Source organism: Rhipicephalus sanguineus, chromosome 4 (assembly GCF_013339695.2).
Source record: "Rhipicephalus sanguineus isolate Rsan-2018 chromosome 4, BIME_Rsan_1.4, whole genome shotgun sequence".
NCBI classification, from domain to species: domain Eukaryota; kingdom Metazoa; phylum Arthropoda; class Arachnida; order Ixodida; family Ixodidae; genus Rhipicephalus; species Rhipicephalus sanguineus.
Window position 1 is genome coordinate 21,131,094 of NC_051179.1, and position 12,905 is coordinate 21,143,998.

Below are 12,905 nucleotides of genomic sequence, written 5' to 3' on the forward strand. Positions count from 1 at the left end.
TTTTTTTCATTTGGTGATGTCGAAAAATTGTTCATTAACGTGAGAAATATTAGGAGAACCGTCAGTGTTGCATACGAAAGAGACACGTGGAGCAGTGCTACTAAGATTATTCTTGTATGCGAATTCGATGGCGCTTGGGCAGACGCCCATCGTCGTTTACAGGAGTGCGCGGCATGAATTCGATTGCGTTGATACCTTCCTCCCACCCCTCCCCTATCTTTAGAAAGCTTTCTGCCCCTCAGGTAGTCTTGCAGTGCCTCTGGGATTGGTTCACCTTTGACCAAGCGATGACGTCAGGTGATGACGTCATCACGTGACTACGTGACAACCGTGACAGGACACTGAGGGATGGCGCGCGCATTCTTAGGAAGTGTTTGTACTCTCCTGTTCTAGTAAAAACACGCAATGTTTTCAGAGGGTGACAGGTTAGAAGTCACCGAATGTGTAGCTTAATTAAACTGAGATATTATTAATGCGGAAGCCTTAGATGCTTCAACAAACACAGAGTGACCGTCGGCGTTGGCATCAACACAAGTGACGCAAAAGAGTCATCGCGGGACTTCACTCTGAGAAGAAAAAGGCATCCTTTGATTCTTTCTTTTATAATGTGAGAGTCACATATGTTGCGCTCTCTTTAGAGAGTCACATTTACTTTCTTTCGGAAAGTCGTGCGTCCCACAATACTCCTAAAGGGAGTCATTGTGACTTCCTAAAAAGAGTTTTACAGTTTTACATCCCACGACTCTCCTAAAGAGAGTCAACGTGCCTCTCTAAAGAGAGTGCTACTCATGTGACTTTCCCATGTATGAAAGAAGAGTCAAAGGACACCTTTTTTGTCTTAGAGTGCAGGTTTTATGACGTCATGATGACGTCGCTACGATGTCACATTTTGGCTTCCTGTGACATCATGATGACGTCATATAGTGAGGTCATCACATGATGATTTCTTGCATCACTCATGTTGACGCCGACGCCGACGGTCACACTTTGCGTTTGATGAGGCACCTCAGGCTTTCACCCTAATAAAATCTCAGGTTAATTAAGATTCACGTTCGGTGACTTCGATATCTGAACCTCTGACAACACTGCGTCCCGTTTAATGGAACAGGGGAGTGTATACCAACACTTCTTAACGAATGCGCGTGCGTCACCTCGGCACCCGGTCGCGACTCTCCTTATCGCTCCATCATCTATTTCCTCTCCTCGCGGCTTCTTTTATCATTTATATTTTATCGCGAACGATTTCTCTTTCATGCCATCGCCGACGCAGCAAGCACCACATTAGACATCGTTTTTTTAGTTGGCTATAGCGGGAATGAGGAGTCAGCGATCACCACTGCGGGTACCACCACCACCAAGAAACGAGTCAGCGAAAAAAAAACCCTGCCACCGCGTGTATGCGTGCGGGGCTCCGAATACGAAGAAACTGATTGCACTGCATGTTGGCTCAGAAAACACAGTGCTCTGTATATCTTGCTTTCCTTTACTCGACACTTTCTTTTCTGTCTTTCCTTTTTTCGTCGTTTTCCGCCGCCTGCCGCCTTCGTGAATGTTCACGAGCGAGGTCGATTAGAATGTCACTCGCGTAATTAAGAAAAACGGACGAGACTGCCTGCGTCCGGCCTTTGTGTACGCAAACTTAAAAATGAAAATATCCAATTCGCGTCCTTTAGCAAGATCACCGGTCGAACAGCGTCGTCTGGAACGGACTTTTACAGAAATCGTGCAATTTGTCAGTCCCCGTAAATTTTGTCGACGATATACTAAGCAAATAATTTACGGTTAAAAAGTCATCAAAATAACCGACGAAGTGCATTCATTCGATCGAACATATGCTAAACAAAGTAGTTTTTTTACAGTTAATGAAATAATGAACCTTTATTGTCTTGTCAGTTTATTGCTCTGGTATAACTTTAAAAAGACCTCCATTTTTTAACGATTAGTCATAATTTAATATGATTATTTTCGGGCATTTTCGTTTTTTGAAATCTAAAAAAATGATTTGAATACCAACAGCTGGTGGCGGCAGTGCTAAAACTTAGGCTTTATGATCTGTATAGTTTTTTTTTTTGTTAATTTCGCTAAGGTGGCATATTGGAACGCCCAGTATAGACACCTGCGTTGTATGATGTAGCAAAATTAACAGTGTGATTAAAAACAGTACTGATCAGTCATCCATGCATTGTTTGCAATATACATTGCACTATGCATTTCTTTCATCAAAGATCCTTTAAAACATGAACTGTCATGTTTAATTGCTGATAGTAAGAACGGTTACAACACAAAGAAGCCCATGAGGGACGATGTGCTTTACCTCGATGGTTGGCCCACTAAAGGGACTGAGGTGGTGCGGCAAAAGCGCAAAGCAATTGCTTCTGTGAAGCTTTAACTGCCCTATAAGATCGTTTAAGTGCTCGAACTCAACCCGGCACCGGCGACTACAATCTTTAACCATGTACTAAACCATGCAAATTTATTACACGTGAAACTGTATCCTTTTTAAAAATCTCAACTTGTGCAAGTGAGTACGAACACGCACTTTGTATGCTATTTGTCGGCCCATAATGAAAAACAATCTCATGTGACGCATCCGCCATTTATCCCACATGGGATGACCATATGAGAACCCATCAATTATACGTGTTTTCGTGTGGTTAGACGAAAACATATGGGTCATGCGGCTTATGTGCGTAGACAGAAAATTAATGAAATCTCAAACTGTCCTTACGAAATCTCTAATCTTCAAGGAGGATTCGAGTTTCTGATTTCCATTGAAATCCCGTTTAAAAACAATTTCGCTTTCGATCGGAATTCAGTTCCCATCTGTACAAACATTTCCTTATCATTGTGCAACGCAACAATAGCGATCCTGTAGCTTAATTGCTTTTTCGCAATAAGTGTTCGCCCCGTTAAAATCAAAAGTACCAACGCTTTGAAACCGCCGCTTCAGAAATGATTTGGCAGCGTCCCATCGATTCCTTGGAATTATTCCAAGCTGGATGTACGAGAAAGGTTTGGAGAGACCGTGCGTAGCTGTAGTGAGCTCTCTATGTAATGATGCATATCATTAAACCCGAGTTAGAGCTTTTTAATTTTTACGATGGGGGTTAACCTTCTCATCTGCGGTCAAGCACTTATCGCATAGGCTCTGGCATCTGACATACGCAATGGCACCGCCTGTCACCGTTTCTTGTTGTTAGGTACACTTTAGCATAATTCACCACAGGATGCGTCATCAACACAAATGATCTGCCAGCATCACCCATTCTGTGTTGTGCCAAGTGATTAGTTGTGCTAATTTTGCATCAACGCGAGTTTATTTCTCCGTGGGTGCTTGCTTTGCCTTTGCTTGACGCATGCGTTTTCATATAACCGGTCGTCAATGTTTTGTGAAATATAATCCCCGGTTCCTGACATACTAAAACCTGTGTAAAATAACAATCAGCCACTCTGGGACGACGCACTCGTAAAACTCAAGAACAGGCGTACACAGTACTCAGACGTTTACGGTTGTACTTTTATAACCTTAACAGGTGTCTGAGAAAATTGCATGTCTTTATTTCGCCACGTTGAGGGCCAGGTGATATGTAGAGGGGATGCTTAAGGTTTCTAAAAATGTATGCCCATATAAGCATAATTTCATAAACAGAGTGGTTAAAACAGAGAGAGAGAGAGAAGTAAAGGAAAGACATGTAGGTTAACCAGAAAACATCATCAGCTGGATAACACGTAACAAGAATGGCTAACTTACAAACAAAAAAAGAAGACGTACAACGCACTTCATTCAGAAGTTGATTTCAAAACATCAGAAGCACGCGGTGTAGTTTGGCATGGTCAGACGAATTACCCATGCAGATAAATGGACGTTGCTTCCGAGGTAAATCGCAAGGTCCAGATACGAAACTGAGAAGATCGTGTAACTAATTAGTATAACACTCACTCGAGAGTGCGCGGTGTAATTATAAATTCAAGCAGTAACCAGTAATCACGTCTTTTTAGTAAAATCCTATGATCGGCATCACTTTTGAGTTATGCGTCCCTAAAGGGGCAAAATCAGCAATGCGGAAGCCAGCAGGACGGAGAAAGCTTCACGAAAGGAGAAAAACTTCCACACCCGCCTGTACCACCAAGGTACGAGGAAAGTCCAGACGGATGTCTCCGAAAGAAAAATTCGCATGTGAAGAGAGAGAGAAAAAATTCGTCCTGGTCAAAGACAAAGTTTTCATCGACAGCGAAGATTTTTTTTTTTCTTTCGGGTGAATATGTATACGTTCCCGCTGTAGCGTCGTGCACGCTTGAAAACCGATGGATGAGAATCTTTTCCTTTCACCGTCCTCGCTGTAAGCTGCGTAAGACATTGACGTTACAGATAACAGTTTCACAAAAGCCTTCTTGTTACACTTCGCGATGGTGCTGGAACAAACATCTCATATTGCTGCAAACGTTGGGGCTAACCTTAAGCAAACACGATTGCACCCCATCTTCACCTCACCCCATCACACCCTCTGTCAATTAATTAATTGTTACGTAGGCTGACCACGCAACTCATAGGACAGACAGCAGGTCGACAGTAAGAACAACAGAATGGCTACCAAGGTATGGGAAACACAGTCGAGGAAGGCAGGGAGTTAGATAAAGAGACTAAATTGGGATGGTCGCAGGAATAAAATGGAATCAGCTCGCACAGGATAGGGCAAACCAGATAACATTGATAGAAGCATTCATCCTGTACTGGACGTAAGTAAGCTGAAAATAATGATGGTGATGAAACGCTTGAGGTGCCTACCAAGATGCCACCAAGGCCAATTATTAAAAATTTAATTAGTGAGCCTTCTTACATCTACATGGGCATTGCTAGTTTTTGTACAAGTAATGTCTGCCGTTTGAAGCATTGTGCTCGAACTTACGAAAATACATTCTCTTTCAAGCAAAGCAAGTTAGAGCTCATTTCTACAAAATATTGCCGAGCTTTAGCACACACACATTAAAAAAAAACAAGATATGGTACGTAAGAAAGCGCCTTCCTGAAATGTAGCGCTACACGCCGTCAGAACTACTTTCCCGAGCTCTTTACAATGTTTGCACGTGCAGCGGCCGTTACGCAATAAATCTCAGCGACACTCGCTCCCAACTTGGCCAATATGTTGCCACCTCGATATTATTACGCCTTAGAGAGTTCCAACTCTCATTCCTTTTTGTTTCTTTCCTGCTTTCGGAATCTGCTCGGCCCGGCAGACTGGATCGAAGAATATTATTTGCCCTAGCGATCTTTGTTTGTCCTGCAACATCTCTATAATAAAGACGTGAAGAATTCCCAACGACGGAAGCTGAAGGGGTACTCTTGTAATCCGAAGTGTATTGCGCCAGCTTAAGTCGAGGAAAAATAAAGCGACACCTGCGAATATCATAGTGCCCCTCCTCGAGCTTCTCCCTATCCTATTTATTTTTTTAAGGACTTACTTTCGCGATCACCCTTTTACGCAACAGAGTTTCGAAACCTACTGTTTACCCAGAAGCTGGCGAGAGATAAATCTGCTTTCGATCGCCTAAGGCGGGCACGTGTTCTTAATATCAACGAAACCTGCAGATAGAGTTACTTATTTGCGCCTCGCGCAAGCGCTTCGCTGTATGAAGGAGATATTGAGAAAATCTCGTTTGGTTCCGTGCCGTTTTGTTCGAGAGCGCTTTCACGCTTGTATAACTCTCATACGCTTACTCGAAAAGTGTCGTAGGTATTAAGATAGCGTTGCAAACTACACATTTCGAGTTTAATTATAAAATGGTTTGTTGCACGTTATCGTTTGTTTATTTAAAAAATCAGAAAGTGATCGACAGCGAAACTATAGTTCTAGAAAATCAAGGTAGCTCGTTTAGTAAGAGCGCAGGAAGGTGAGCTTGGTGTGTGAAGCGGTGGAACAAGTTTTGCAACGTGATTTGACATGATTTCTATCTATCTATCTATCTATCTATCTATCTATCTATCTATCTATCTATCTATCTATCTATCTATCTATCTATCTATCTATCTATCTATCTATCTATCTATCTATCTATCTATCTATCTATCTATCTATCTATCTATCTATCTATCTATCTATCTATCTATCTATCTATCTATCTATCTATCTATCTATCTATCTATCTATCTATCTATCTATCTATCTATCTATCTATCTATCTATCTATCTATCTATCTATCTATCTATCTATCTATCTATCTATCTATCTATCTATCTATCTATCTAAGTAATAAGATAACATTTTTAGTAATGAAAATATGCAGAGGGAGCCCTCAAAATGATCATTTGCAGGCGGAACCTCGTGTATCAACAGAAAAAAAAAGTAATAACGAAGGCATAATAAATACATGAAAGCGAATACGTTAAAAGCAACAAAGAAAGGGCATAAAAGTTCTCGACTGTTCCGTTCAGTTCAACTCTATTAACAACGTGAGCAACATGGACAATGTGAGACGATGACGTTGTGGGTAATGGACAAGAAGCCGCGAAATTTGATTTCAAGGCGTCCACCGAAAACATGCACGATACACACACAGTCAAGGAACTTCAGGGGACGCAATAGTTAAACGTCGGACAAAAACATGTTGTAGCTTTCGCGTTCATATATGAATAGAAAATATTGATTTCAATGCTGGTTTAACAGTAATCCATAAATAAACCGGTGAAAAAATGATAATTTTCCTGCATTTAATACGTAATTTAAGCAACAAAACGTTCCTCTCCCGAAAAATTCACTATTCCGATGTTTTCGTGTTCACTTTCTTTGCTTTCAATAGACTTTTTGTCGACGTGCAAATGAACAGCATGGGCATTTTTTGTAAGGGTACGGAAAAATGCATCGTGTTTTATTGTAATAGATAAACATGTGACGCCGAAAAACATGCGGATTATATGTGTCATATCAAGTACAAGATATAAAAAGAAATTTAACAATGCCTCAGTATTATATGTAGCTGAGATATGGGCAGAATCTTTAGTACACTCGTTTTTTAACAGCTAGCTTCGGAGATAAAGCTTGTCAAGCGACAAGATACGCGTAACGGTGCCCCGTCAACATTCTAATGTAATCACCCGCGATGGCAGATATTTTAACCCACTAGCTCCAGTCTCCGTTTCTCAGAATCCCGGTTTCAATTCGTACTCCGCGACCTACAAGTTCCCCCAGGTTCACATCTCATTATAAGCACAACGCGTGTTATTCAGCAAAGCGTCTTCGCCGCTGACAGACTTTTCGGAGAGCTCCGCCAGCGCCCGTTACATGTGTACCTGCATTTTAAAATCTTATGGCATCGCTTTTTTTTGTCATCACGGTGTTGAATGAAAGGTGCATGGAGGAAAATATCACTTACATAAACACGTACACGTGCGATCATAATCCGCGTAGGAGAACCCGTCTCATGGCATCATAAAACACGTCAGTGAAAAATTTTGCAGGGTCGCTCGGAAAAGAAAGAAAGAAAGAAAGAAAGAAAGAAAGAAAGAAAGAAAGAAAGAAAGAAAGAAAGAAAGAAAGAAAGAAAGAAAGAAAGAAAGAAAGAAAGAAAGAAAGAAAGAAAGAAAGAAAGAAGTTCGCGTGATTTTCTGTCCCACTACAATGGGTCAATCACAGAGAATGCGCAGTCAAAGTGGCGACTTGGTGTGCCGATAAGACGGCAGCGCAAGACGTCTGTCCTTGCCTAGGTATAAATATTAATGAGAACTAACAGACAGATTCACATTTTTATTGATGAGAACTAACAGACAGGTTTGTCTGTTAGTTCTCATTAATATTGTGTCAAACAAAGAAAACCGAGCCCTTAAAAGCCATCTTTCCTTCCTAGGTATAAATGTGTTTTATAACACAGGCCGATGCTGCATGGATGCGGTGCAACGTCACAGTATGCAAGTGCTCTTCAAAGGAATAAACCAGGAAAGCTATTAAAAGAGAGAGAGAGAAGGAATGCAAGAAAGGCTGGGAGGCCAACTAGACTACGTCGAGTTTCATAAAGCTATGTCAAGAAGTGTTCTGCAGCGTACCTCACCTTAAGTGCCTCGAAGTCCTCCCTTTGTTCCTGCTCGCAGAGCCTCTGCGATTGGAGGTTACGTATGATTTGCCCTCTTGTTCAAGTACATATAGGTGCTTAAAGAGCCTCTAAACAACATCAGCAAGTATAAAGAACGAGCGCGTTATTCTCTCCCGGCATTTCCCGTCTTTACGGTAGAATTCGCGACGCCATCAGTCTGTTCACGTGACGTAGTGAGGAAATAAGCTCTCGATTGGTCCATACACGAGGGATATCAGTTGTGAATTCTCTCCTGCCATGCTTTGCCATGCAGTCGCACGCGTGTTCTGCCTTGTCTCGCATGACTGTTGAGCGCTATCAACTGATTCACTTCGTTTTTAAGCGTTTTCAACTGTACAAGCGGAGATAACAGCATGCAGCCGAAAAGAGCGAAATATGATGGGCTAAACGCTTTGTACTGACATTGTCCACGTCTTTTTTGAACAAATAAGTGGCGAGGAGGAGATAGCGCCTGTAGGAAGAGTAGTGAAGTCGAGAGAGAAACCACTCTCTCGTGTTTGAACTTGTAGTGGTTTAGGGGCCCTTCAACGGAACCGATAACCGACATTCATGGTTCCACTGTTTGTCTTCTTTAATGCCACGAATAGCTTACCGATCTGGGAGTCGAACAATGCAGTCCAAAGAAGACCAATGTTCCGGGGAAGATATAGCCTTGAAGTGATGAGAAAGAGATGCTGAAGTAACAATGTCGCTCGAGCCAACGTTTCGATAAGGGCACTTTCCTCGTCTAAGCAGCGACTGCTTTGCATAGGCGCGTTTTTATGCACTTGTATCGCACTCTCCCAACCACATGCAATAAATGAGGAAGATAACATATCCTTGCAAAGAGAAGCAAACCCAAGTCAAAAACGCAAAAAAGAGAAAAAAAACCTAGAAAAATACAAAACATCGACAAAAAAAGGGGGAGGGAATATCGGAAAGAAAGACTAAGGTCTAAGGGAAGTTTGATGCCGTGATAGAAAGGAAGACAGATAGTGGTACCGGAGTTGAGTTATTTCGTAAAATGGCGATAAAAAGTGGAAACAGCAAAGCGCTTGCGACTACAGTTGGGCGCTGTCATACCAATCTGCGCGCGTACGCGCGGTTTCGCAAGGATGACGTAACTATATGCATATGATGGCTCGTAATCTAGATCTCATAAAGATATAAGATAAGGTAGGAGATAAAAAGGGGGAGAGGGGAGGTAAAGAGATAGAGGAGAATGAAACCGGGCCAGAAAAACTCTTATTGCATATTCGGGTGTTTGTTTGAGAGCGACTTTACCGCGTTTGAAAGCTTTGAATTCAACAGCTTCACAGCTCTACAACGAGAACAAGCAGATATGCCAGTCATGTTCCTCCTACCTTATCATGTATTGGCTCGCTTATTTTAGTAGTAATGCTCAATTGCTCTTCTACATCAATTTTTCAGAGCTCCCGGAGGACTCTGGAACAACCAACCCAATGTACTGCTAGTTCTTGCAAACATAGACGTGAGCACGAGGGTGGCAGGGAAGCCAACCCACCACATTTAAATAAGAAAGGGGGGGGGGGGCAATGTCTTCCCCAAACTTTTACTCAGTCGGACCTGTTATATCAATGTTTAAACAGCAGGGTTACGGCCACGCTGGCTTTTGGCGAGAATGGCGGCCGAAGCCCCTTATGTCGCATTCCAAGAACTATTGACTTCCCATCTTCATTCCCGGAAAGCCAGGGACCAAACGCAGGTCATTGTCAGAAGCCCGTAATCACTTCATATTTTTGTTTCATCCACTGTGAAGCATGTTGTCTTTTGAACACGACCAATGGCGGCGGGGGGGGGTGGGGTACTTTGCCCCCCCCCCCTCCCCCTCGTAATGGGGAACCCTGAGCACGCCTACGCTTGCAAACTTCGTTTGAAAGCCAGTACAACTGAAAACTATAGAAACATAAAGCATACGTAGACCCGTCGGGAGGTTAAACGGGGTTTGACAGCTATTCGGTAAAGTGGGGTTTCTGGGAAAGTAAGAATTAATGTCAAAGACGTAGTACGGACTTGTGAGGTGGTAAAACGTCACTGGAACGAGCTGACACGGAAAATTCCCGAAGCTTTGGAAATGTCTCGGCTCGGGCAACACGAGTGTCAGCAAGCCTTCGGTCCCTTTATGTAACAAAAGAAGGCTGATTTCTCGTGTCTGGACTTCACATATTTGTGCGTGCAATGCGTAGGGCTTGCGGCAACGGTGTTTGGTTGGTATTCCTTTTACGGTGCATTTCTGTCATTGTTCTTTCCTTCTTTTGTCATATACTGCGTGAATTTATCTGCAATGCATTACCTTTTTGACGTGACTAATAAGGATTGATTGATTGATTGATTGATTGATTGATTGATTGATTGATTGATTGATTGATTGATTGATTGATTGATTGATTGATTGATTGATTGATTGATTGATTGATTGATTGAACACATACGGCGCGTTTCTGACAAATAAGCCTTGTCGTGAGTCAGGGCTGATGTCTGTGTCCTCCTTTTACTAGTCTTCGATCTCTTGCCCTAAATTTCTAAGAAACACGTCTCCATACTCAGTATATATAGTCGGATTCAGCTTAAGAAGTCCGGAGAGGCCCCTCCCAGACGACCGAAGCGAAGTCGCTTCCGCGACTAAACAAATAGTCCCCCCCCCCCCCCCCACTCATGCACTCGGCAATGTTCTCCGAAGGCGGAGTCACCGGCCGTGCTGCTCATGACGTCAGTTTGGAGTGCGCGCCCATTGGTGCAGTCTTGTGTCCAGCCGCCTTTGAAGAGAAAATGCTGCGGACTTCTAAAGCTGTATCCGACTATATTTGTTGGTCAAGTTGTTATTTATAATCAGTTCACCTTAGACTCTAAGAAAAAAAAAACGAAGAATATGCGTTACTATTTTCGAAGAGTCCTGACTCGCCACGTATACGACTCTCTTTAAAGAGACCCGTTAACTCTCTTGTGGATCTCACGACAGTTTCCGACGAGTTTCTTGGAGCGCAGCAGAAATGGCACAACACTATGCTCAATATTAACGGTCAATTCTACTTACATGTGTTTGTGTCTGTACTATGTGTTTGTCCGATGCGCAACACAAAGGTGCTGTTGGTGTTTTTGAGGAACACTCGACTTAACGAAAGTTTGTGAATGAATCTTTTCTGTATATATGTGTCCTGTACCGTACTATTGTGTGTATATGAGATCACTGTATATACCATAGTCATCACCCGACACCTGGAGTAGCAAGCCAGGCGATCAACCAGGCTAACATCTCCGGGAGTTTCATTATAGATTATTATCTCCATCTCTACGTGTTGTCTGTGTTCGGCGATTTCTTTCTTCTAAGACGAATCGTTTATGACACTGCTGACTTGTTTCTGAATGAAGGGAATGTGTGAAGCCCAAGTCAGTTGTTCAGGCGAGTGTTACACCAATAAATGTATGTCTTTTCACGAACGTCGAAATCTGCCCTTCCAGATTCCGTTGACCCGCCGTTGTAGGAACTAGCAGGTAAGGCGTCGCGCTGTTAAGCTCCAGGACGCAAGTTCGATTCCCTGTCACAGCCACCGAATTTCAATAGGGGCGAAACGCAATAACACCAGTGTACTTAGATTTAAGTGCACGTTAAGTAAACCCAGGTGGTCGAAATTAATCCGGAGTCTTTCACTACGGCGTGCCTCATAATCATATATCGTGATTCCGGTACGTAAACCCCCGCAAGTAATATTATCAGGTTACCTTGAAATACCTTCCTCTATTGGAAACAGTGAGAGGGGTGCTTTAGGTAGAGTCTATTTGCGCAACAGCTCGGCGTCACGTGACCTGCGCAGAAACATCACGAATGACGTCATACCCCTGCCGTACAATTTGACTGATAGACAAGGTACCCCCAACCTCCCCCCAGCCCCCACCCCCATCTGGCTACGTCAGTGGACGGCCCCTCTAAGTGGTTTCTTCAAAAAAGGCCCTACATACTGACACGCGCCCCGCCACGGTTGTCTAGTGGTTATGGCGCTCGACTGCTGACCCGAAGGTCACGGGATCGAATCCCGGCCGCGGCGGCTGCATTTTCGATGGAGGCGAAAATGTCTGAGGCCCGTGTATTCAGATTTAGGTGCACGTTAAAGAACCTCAGGTGGTCGAAATTTCCGGAGCCTTCCACTACGGCGTCTCTCATAACCATGTCGTGGCTTTGGGACGTTAAACCCCAGATATTATTATATCATTACATACTGACACGCCTACTTGCCTTCCCTTAACAGCGGAGCCGATTAAGCGCTTCGTTGCACCGGGTAGTGCGAACAGAAATAATCACCATCATGAACCGGCACGCTTTTAATTGCTCCGTCCTGTTCTTCACTTTCTGCTTAGCTCCCGCTACACGTGTGCCGATTTGTCCGGCGTGGGATGCAATAATACTTATGGGTGATAGAAAGTGAAGTCACGTAACGCTAGTCACGTGACATGTTCCCGCCAGGACTGGGAGGGCAGCTTCATCCTCGGGAGTCCGAACACCAGCCCCGCCGTCGGTTCCAGCCTTGCACCACTATAGTGCAAGCTGCGTTCTTTTTTTTGTTTTTTTTTTGTTTCAAGGGGGCCACCTTTATCACTTTCTTGAGACGCGTTTTATTGCTCGGCGCAGTCCGCGCTTCAACGTGCATGCTGCTTCGCGAATGACGCCGACCGTTCTACAAACATTGCATGTCCGACGCGCATGTTTGAGTACCTTCCAGATTGTACGCGAGCATCCGTGATAACACTAGAATGTACTGTGACGCATGTATCAAACCTGACGTATTTCGCCACCGATCAGTTTTTTTTTCCTTCGAGTACCGACGGC